Here is an 8,734-nt window from a genome sequence, read left to right on the forward strand (position 1 = left end):
AGAGAGAGAGAATTATGCAGTGAGGTAGAGAAGGGTGGGAATAGGGGTTGGAGAGGTAGAATGTTCCGAGTGTTTTGAGTTCTTTCTCAGCAAGTCACCACCTGCCCTATTGACTGGGAGGGCCTGTTGACTGTGGGAGAGTGGAGTATGTGTCTTTGTCATCAGTCAAGAACATTAAGAAATAGAGACTTCCTGGCAGCCCCCGCTATTGGTAAGAGGGTTAGTTTAAGGCTTAGACTTTGGTTTAAAGTTAGATTACAAAACAGATAAGTTAGTCAATGGATGTCAGTTCAAGTAATAGGAAGTTACTAACTAACATAATGAGTAGAAAAACTAAGTTGTAAAAGCAATCATGCTGTGCAGCGTGAGTGTTTGTTAGTTCTTCTCAGTTGTTCTATTTCGTAAACCATGACAGCGAGTCAGGATGCACAATACCAGGAGAAACAACTGAAGCAGCCAAATGGAATTCAGCCGTCATTTATTTGATTACTTACGCTCCTGCTTATCCTACTGTGAGATGTCAAAAATGTTTTCTGTGTAAAAGGTCCATTAGACAGTGTAGATGACTATATAGAACTGCTTCTGTACTACAAACTCACCGTGAAGTGTCAAACTTGTTGACCTCATACAGTGCCTGTATCACGTTGACAACACCCGCTCTACAAAAACCCCAAGTTTAAAATAGGGTGTTAAGTTAAAAGCAGTGTTTTGTGTTTGGAGCCTCATATCCAAAGTTATAATTAGTCTGAAGATTCTGTAGAAGAGCTGCTAGTACCAGCTTCCTCACAGAAAGATTCAACCGCCTACTCTACTCAGCCTAGGATTCTGCCTTTATAGAAGATGCTGGACACTTAAGGAAATGCCTGCATGACAAAAGTGCTGCCCCCAGTGGAAAAGTGGGTGTGTATGTGTGTGAAGGACAGGGAGTGACTCCATACTTTGTGTGTGTGTGTGTGTGTGTGTGTGTGTGTGTGTGTGTGTGTGGTGTGTGTGAATGAGAAAGAAAAAAAAGACTATAGCCCAGTTTCCCTAATAACTTAATTTCTCACATCTACACACACACACCACCCCACACACACCCACACACACACACACACACACCACACCACACACACAGCACCACCCACACAGTGGTGATTCAGTTAACCCAGAACTCTGAGAGAGTGTGTGAGAGAGAGAGTGTGTTTGACTGGCCCCAGGGAACTCCCTTGTGTCAATATTTAGTGCTGGGCCACCATAAGTTGACGGGCCGCTGGTTATGTCAAAAAACCACACACATGCACACACTCACAGTCATGCACCCTCATTTAATATCTATATATATCTTTTGTTGTTACTGTGACACTTCACCATCTGTCATCAACTTCCTGCCTCTCATCCTCTTTTTTGATACTTCTGTTTCACCGTATTTCACTCTCTCTCTTCTGCCCTCACGTCTCTGTTCCCCGACTCTTGTTTGCCGCCCACACGGCTTGCATTCTTTCACTCTGACATCACAGCCGCCCTGCTCTGCCATTTGTTTTTTCTCTTTTCTTTTTTTTGGGTCTAAATCTCCTTGGTCCCTCATCCCTTTTGTCAGTCCTGAATCCCTCCCTCTCTCCCTCCATGCCCTCTTGACATTTAATTAGTTTAAATATTGGAAATGAACCATCCAGTTTGGGTGATAAGAAGACAGGACTAAAGCAAGAGATTGTTGATATCTTGTACCAATGTGTGAGGGTGAAACTGAAAAAATGGGAAAGGTGAGAGGAAGAGCGGGAAAGTGAAAGGTGAAGGCAGATGATGGTGGAATAGTCAGGACCTTGTTTGCATGAGTGTGTTTAGGTTGGTGGGGATTATGTGCAGATTTACAGTGACTTTGAGCAGGCTTTTAACGGTTCAAAGGGGCACTTTAAGACACTTTGTATTTTCTTTATTCTTTGATTTGTAGCCAAGGGTTAAGGTATAATCCATCTCTGGCTTTTCTCTCACAGCTCACATTGACAGTTTTATTCCATGACAAAGACAGTCCAAAGGTTCATGCAATAGTGCTGTTAAAGCTATTGTAAAAACTTGTATTACCACTGATTACAAGGTTGGCTTTGTTAGGCTAATGTCAAGTATCCATAAACCAAAACAGTCAGAGAAAGACATTTATGAAGGAGATGACTGTGTGTAACAGTGTTTGATGTTTTAAGCCCTCAACGTTTACAGGCAGTGCTGCCTGGGAGGCACCAGGATTAGGCAAGGGTTAGGGTTAGGTGCCTTGAAGTCAGAGGTTGCTGCTCGGAAGTCGACGTTGGGGGCTTAAACACCATCGAGCGTGTGTAACCTGTGACCTGATGCTTTGTAATGCGTAGGGGGATGCACAAAACTTTCATTCAGTATGGTTAAGTTTGATCTACCGGGGACAAGCGTGCTTGGTAGATCATTGGACAATATTTCGACACATAACAGCTAAGTTGCCAAAAGAAGCCAACATTCCCCAAAACTAGGTGTGTCCCTTTAAAATAACTTATAACTGAACTTAGAGGAGTAGACATATTGCTTTTGGTTGAAAGCCCGCTATAGTGTAAGTCTGCCTACTGGGACTAAGGTTTTACATGATATGTAAAATGATTGTTGATCATGTTGTAATAGAGACGGGTGGAGTCATCATATGGATTGTACTTTACTGTCAGTGTCCTTATAGAGGACAACTGTGTTTTCCCTTGCATTGAGGGAGACTAAGGTGTTAGTTTTGCGTCTCTTTTTTACATCGTTTTGGTTATTATTCCCATATGTGTGTCTAAAATGTTGGAAAAGCTAGAGCAGATAACAGATAACACTCAAAAAGCTTCAAGACAAAACTTGCTAAAGAACCCAACTGCAATCATTAGATCTGAGAAAAGTCTTTAAGTTGCATTCATTTGACTTAGGTGCTGCCCAAAACGGCTTGGGTGCTGCAACCCAACCTCATAATGGCAGGGAACACCTTGGACATCACTGTAGAGGGGAGGATTGGTTGATATATTTCAAACACCCTTCTACATATTTTAGCATTCAGTATACTTATTGTTCCATCCCAGGCTAATCCTCCTGACACCATTAATGATTTTGGTTTATAGTGTTGTATAGCAACACGTACTGGTCTCATATTGCAGTACTGATGTCATAGCCGAGTATATATTGGCATCCCAGTTTACGCCTAGGATTCATCAGTCTCATGAAACCTTTACAGGCTGAAAATGAACCTGTGCAACCTTGGGATGAAGGGTGTGTTCAACATTGTGCAACAGTACAGCACTGACATCTCAATAGTTAGCCATGTTAGAGCTTTGGCCCTAGAACTCTAGGCTTTCACTGATATAAGATTTTGAAGGTTGATACAGATTTTAAGTTGATGCTGCTTATAGCAATCTGTATTTTAGGATAGATAGTGTCTTTAACGTTTATTGTTTTTATACAAATTCCCACTACCCATAAAAATCCAATTTTATTATTATGAGTTTAACAAGGCACTAGTGCTTTTTGCTGAAACCCAGTTATTTCTAAAGTGTTTCTTATGTGTATCCTTGAGGCTTATAAAACGTGTTGAGTGCCTTTCCTTGCTTATAAAACCTTTGCAGTGGTTGTTACTTAGTAGTAGTTTTTTGTATTTTAAATTGTGCATTGTTTTCGTCAATGTGTTGCTTGGAGTCTTTTTACTGCCTTCGTTGGCACATTACTGCTACCAACTGTAGATCAGTGAAATAGCATGAAACTGATGTCAGGAGGTCCGTCACATCTCTAACGCAGCATGTGTGTCCTTATGCAAAAAAAAAACACAGACACATTCTACTTAATAAGGTCAGTATCTGTGCCACTAACGATCAGGCGTATCCGGTCAGTGCATCCCTAATGTCTACTGAAAGACCAATATCTACCTGGTGTAAGAGCAACCAATACCATAGCCTAATACTAATATAAGTGAAAGGTCATGCGTCCGTAGTATTTAAAGAATTTGTTCCTACTGGCTCCTCTTTTGTTAAATGGAGAAAGAACACACTCAGCATGTACACCAAATCTAGCATTAGTATGATGCACATATTAAAATGGGGAAATCTTCTGTATTCAGTCTGTGAGCAATGTGTTCTCTTAGCCCAACTTTATTGAGCAATATTTGGTGCACATGAGTCATTAGTGTGGGCTCAGAGTTTAACCTCATTGAATTGAACATGTCCAGGGTGCTGTCATAGTGTTGGAGTTGGAAATAGATGTTGTGGCTGGTTGCATTGTGGGTGCCCCCACAATGCAACCAGTTGTCTTTTATTTACACGGAGCAGCTGCTGTAGACGTCACTTTTTTTAGTTGCACTTTACTTTAGTTACATTTTAACCCCCCCCCCCCAATAATGAACGAATGATCCAAAGACAACATGGCAGGGAGTTAGAGAGAGGAAATATCACACATACTTTAACTGTACTAAAGCTGCAAGCAAGACAAGACAATATTGCAGATGATCCTTCTACAGGCCAAGTCACACCAATGCAGTACAGCAGCATTAGCTTCTAATAAATATAGCAGATTAGTGTGGCATGATGTTACATGATGACACATTCCCAAGCCTTATTCCTGGACTGTAGGGGCAATGGAGAGAAAGTGGAAAATTGCTATATATATCCAAGATAACTCTGAACAAACTTAGCTGGAAAGGAAGTAAGAGAGAGCAAAAAAGAATTTAAGGAGAGAGAGAGAGAGAGAGAGTGTGTGTGGTGTGTGGTTTGTGTTTGTGTGTGTGTGTGTGTTTTGTGTTGTGTGTGTGTGTGTGTGTGTGTTTGGGTGTGTGTGTGTGTGTGTGTGTGTGTGTGTGTGTGTGTGTGTGTGTGTGTGTGTGTGTGTGAGAGAAAGAGAAAAAAAGTTCCCATTTCTGATTTCCCACGGAGTCAAGGTCCCATGCATTTCCCTGAAAGTGGTCAGTGGGATTCAAGCCTTTTTTCCCTTCCCTCAATCTAAACAACATGATGTTTAATTTGGGGTTACCAAAGCTGCGTGCGTGCATGCGTACATGTGTGCGCGTGCGTGTATTTAAGAACATCAACATAGGCTGTGCTTTGAATAGGATGGAATAACACATGTTGTTGCACCTGCTTTGGTGCTGCTTGCCAAAAGGTTGCATATGGCATCAGAGCCTGTAGTTGTAAAACTCTTCTGCTGGCCAAACGGCAGATACAAAACAATGTTTGTATTGTTTCTATGGCTTTATACCTCTCATAGTGCTTTTATGTCATATCATTTATAGCTTCAGAGCTATAAAAGACAGAATGAATAAGCTGTATTGCAGCTTCAGCTGGTGTGTGTAGGCAGGAGGGGCTGCCAGGCAGTATGTGGGAGGAGAGGACAAAGGCTCAAATCTGATACCAGTGGATCAATAGGCTGATAATAATTTATTTTTGTGCCTCATACTTTTGGTGTTAATAAATTCAGTTTTCAATCTATGTAACGCCTACTTAACCCTAAAGGGTCAACTTTGGATGTAAGTAATACAGAAGTGGGATAAGAAAGGGTTAAAGTCTGACAGCTGCACGAGATACTGGTGGTCAGATACAGCCCCTCCTTCTTCTAAATCTGCACACATATGCTGCCTCAGCATGAGCCTGCAGAAACACACACACACTCAGGAACACACCTTTACAGTCTGCACACTTGCCAAGAAAATCAGAAAATGAACAGATGAATCTAGTTGACATGTTGCGTTTTTTAACAACTGCAACCCTCTATCTAATCATGTAGCTTTGCCTGTTTTCTGCCGTCTGTCAAGTATATTCTCACACAGTGGTGAGAGAGAGACACAAACAGAAAGGAAGAGAGAGAGAGAACGAGTCTGGAAAACATTATTCAGATTCCTGCAGCAGGGGCTCTGATTATATTGGCAAGGAAGAGAAAGAGAAAGGGGGGGGAATCAAAGGAGAAGTACAGAGTTTAATCTCTGACACGGACACTGCTAAGTCCTGTACAAAGTGTGTGATTTTTCTATAGGTCACTCGCTGTGAGCATGCAGGGAGATGGAGATGGGGGTTATTATCAGGCATTTAAATGTCTGCCTCAGCAAAAACCTAATGGCTCCTTATTGAGTTTCATTTAGAAGGGGGTGACCAGTAGAGGGCATTGTGAACAAGAAGTGTGTGTGTGTGTGTGTGTGTGTGTGTGTGTGTGTGTGTGTGTGTGTGTGTGTGTGTGTGTGTGTGTTGTGGTGTGGGGTGTGTGTGTGTGGTGTGTGTGTGTGTGTGTGTGTGTGTGTGTGTGTGTGTGTGTGTGTGTGTGTGTGTGTGTGTGTGTGTGTGTGTGTGTTGTGTGTGTGTGTGTTCTCTCCTACATTGTCCCAATAGTACTTCTTTGATAACAGATAGAGACAGACAGAGAAGTTACACCTGCTCTCTGTCTGTGAATGAGTCCAGTGAAGCTTTTTGCTGCTATTAGGGGCAGTCAGACTCACTGTGTTCACTCGGAAGGAATCACTGCATATGGGTAGTCACTTTGGTAGACATTTTGAACATGTTTAAAGACTAAAAACACGTTTAAAACTTGCCCTATTTTTTCATTTTTCTTTAATGGTTTTGAATACACCTGTGCTTTTCCTACTGTGACATGTCAAAATGTCTGCCGTGGAAAAAAAAGGTCTAATTGCCCTCCACTTCACTTTTATTTGATTCTTCATAGCTCGGTGGTTGGGGCTGCTGTGAAATTAAAACTGGGTTCTTTTACTCAAGTTACTCTTTTGTAAAGAACCTTGGTGCTAACCAAAAACTCCTTGAAGGATGTTTTCTTTTTTTTGGTCTGAGTGGAGGAGCTGAATAGAAGCATTTATAGAGTGACCTTGACTTCACCTGAGCTCTGTGAGCCGATGAGGACAGGTGACGGCTGTTCAAATATCAGATTTTAAAGATTATGTTTTGACATGACATGCAGGAAATCGTCACAGGTTAAATTCAAACCCTGGACCTCTACGTCGAGGCGTAAACCTCTCAGTTCATGTGCGCCTGCTCTACCACTGAACCAACCTGGCTACATGCTGTTCAAATATCTGAAACAAGAGAGATTAAACCCATTCTCTGCCTCTACGTTTACCTGCACTCGTATATTCCCACGTTTACTGGTACTTTTTTTCCTCATTTCCAACTTTTCAAAACTCTACTCTCTACCTTTCCATCAGCTCCTCTTTTATCATTATTACACCTATCATGATAAAAACTAGAGGTGGGGAAAAAAATCGATAAGTCAAAAAACGATTTGATACTCGATTATGATAAGTTAATAATCAATTTTTTTTTTTAAAAGAGAGAATAAAAGGTGTTTATTTTTATTTAAAACTTGCGGTCTCCAGACATTTACAAGTCAGAAAACTGAGTGACTGAAAGAGGATGGAATAATGGACAATAACACACACAAAATGGGCCAAAAGTACAAAGAATTGAAATTTTATATATACACACATGATCGAACAAGACATACAGTACATAAAATAATTAGGCAAAACACATATAGGCTGTTCATCTACTTTATCACATTAAATCTGACCACCTCGTGTTTCATGTTCTAAGAAGCCAATTCTCCACCTTTAAACATGACTGAGCCTCTGACATGGAAGATCACTGCGAGAGAAGGTGACTTTCACAATCATGTGTAAGGCTTAAGCAGAGGGAAAAACCTCAGTAGACAAAATATTTCATTACAACTTGTGTGTGACAAATACTGCATACTGTAATATCAAAATGTAACAAACTCAGATTTATATGTATATTTTTAAAATGTACATTAAAAAATTGTTGCATTGGAATGCATCGTTAAATAGTTTACAATCAAATCGTGAGGTGTCCAGAGATTACCGCCCCTAGTAAAACCCCTTCTGCACAGTGCTCTTTTTTTCAGGTGTGTGTTGGCAAAAGATTAAGACATCTAAAATGGACCTAAAGACGTGGAATATAAAGTACCAGCAAGCGCCACATTTTTGGATTTATGGGCCTATTCTCTTAGATCAGCAGGAAGGAAGGAGTCATCCTAATGAGGCCTATAAACGCTGGCTTTCCTGCTGCTGCTTTGCTCTTTGATGCCTCTTCCACCATAGAATGCCCTACTGTCCAGCATCAGGAACTCTTGAGATCTCTTTCGGGCGTACATTTTTAAATCCGAAAATGTGTGAAGATTGACAGATATGAGAGGGGTATCTATCTTATCATCTAACTCTTGGTAAGAAAGCTTATACGTGTATTGCCCAAAATGGATATCTATCCCTTTTAGTTGGGGATGCCCAAGTTCAAATGGCATTCTCACTTCAACAGAAACTAAATTAAACAGACATCAGGCTTCCAACTATCCCTCATATATGTCTATGTATAAGTCCAGCAACTATAGTGGAAACTTGTCTTTGTTCTCAGCAACACACCCCCATTGCCTGTAAGATGTCAGTTGTTATTAGTGTTAACAAGCAAATGCATTAGACCGCTGAGGTCTTTGATGCTGCAAGTTGGTGTGTGTGTGTGTGTGCGTGTGTGTGTGCGTGTGTGTGTGTGTGTGTGCGCGTGTGCGCGTGTGCAGCACTGGTCCGGAGTAATTACATTGCCTGTAATGATATTGGACTAATGATGATAAGTCCCTGTGTGTGCATGCATGCATCATTTTGTGTGTGTGTGTATGAGCAATATGGAGTAAGCATTAAGAGCTGTATTTATGACAGTGGTACTCTTGGCTGCTTGTCTGGTTTTTGCTTTAGCTTGTAAATCGTGGGGGGGGGGGGGGG

The 8,734-nt window shown here is 41.2% G+C and overlaps 1 protein-coding gene across 3 annotated transcripts in view; it reads left to right on the top strand.

Annotated features, from left to right (window-relative positions):
* Window positions 1-8,734, top strand: part of LOC116674847 (unconventional myosin-Ic) — a 66,593-nt gene that overhangs the window by 21,491 nt on the left and 36,368 nt on the right. The gene's annotated exons all lie outside the window — the stretch shown is intronic.

This window comes from Etheostoma spectabile, chromosome 3 (genome assembly GCF_008692095.1).
Source record: "Etheostoma spectabile isolate EspeVRDwgs_2016 chromosome 3, UIUC_Espe_1.0, whole genome shotgun sequence".
In the NCBI taxonomy this organism is placed as follows: Eukaryota; Metazoa; Chordata; class Actinopteri; order Perciformes; family Percidae; genus Etheostoma; species Etheostoma spectabile.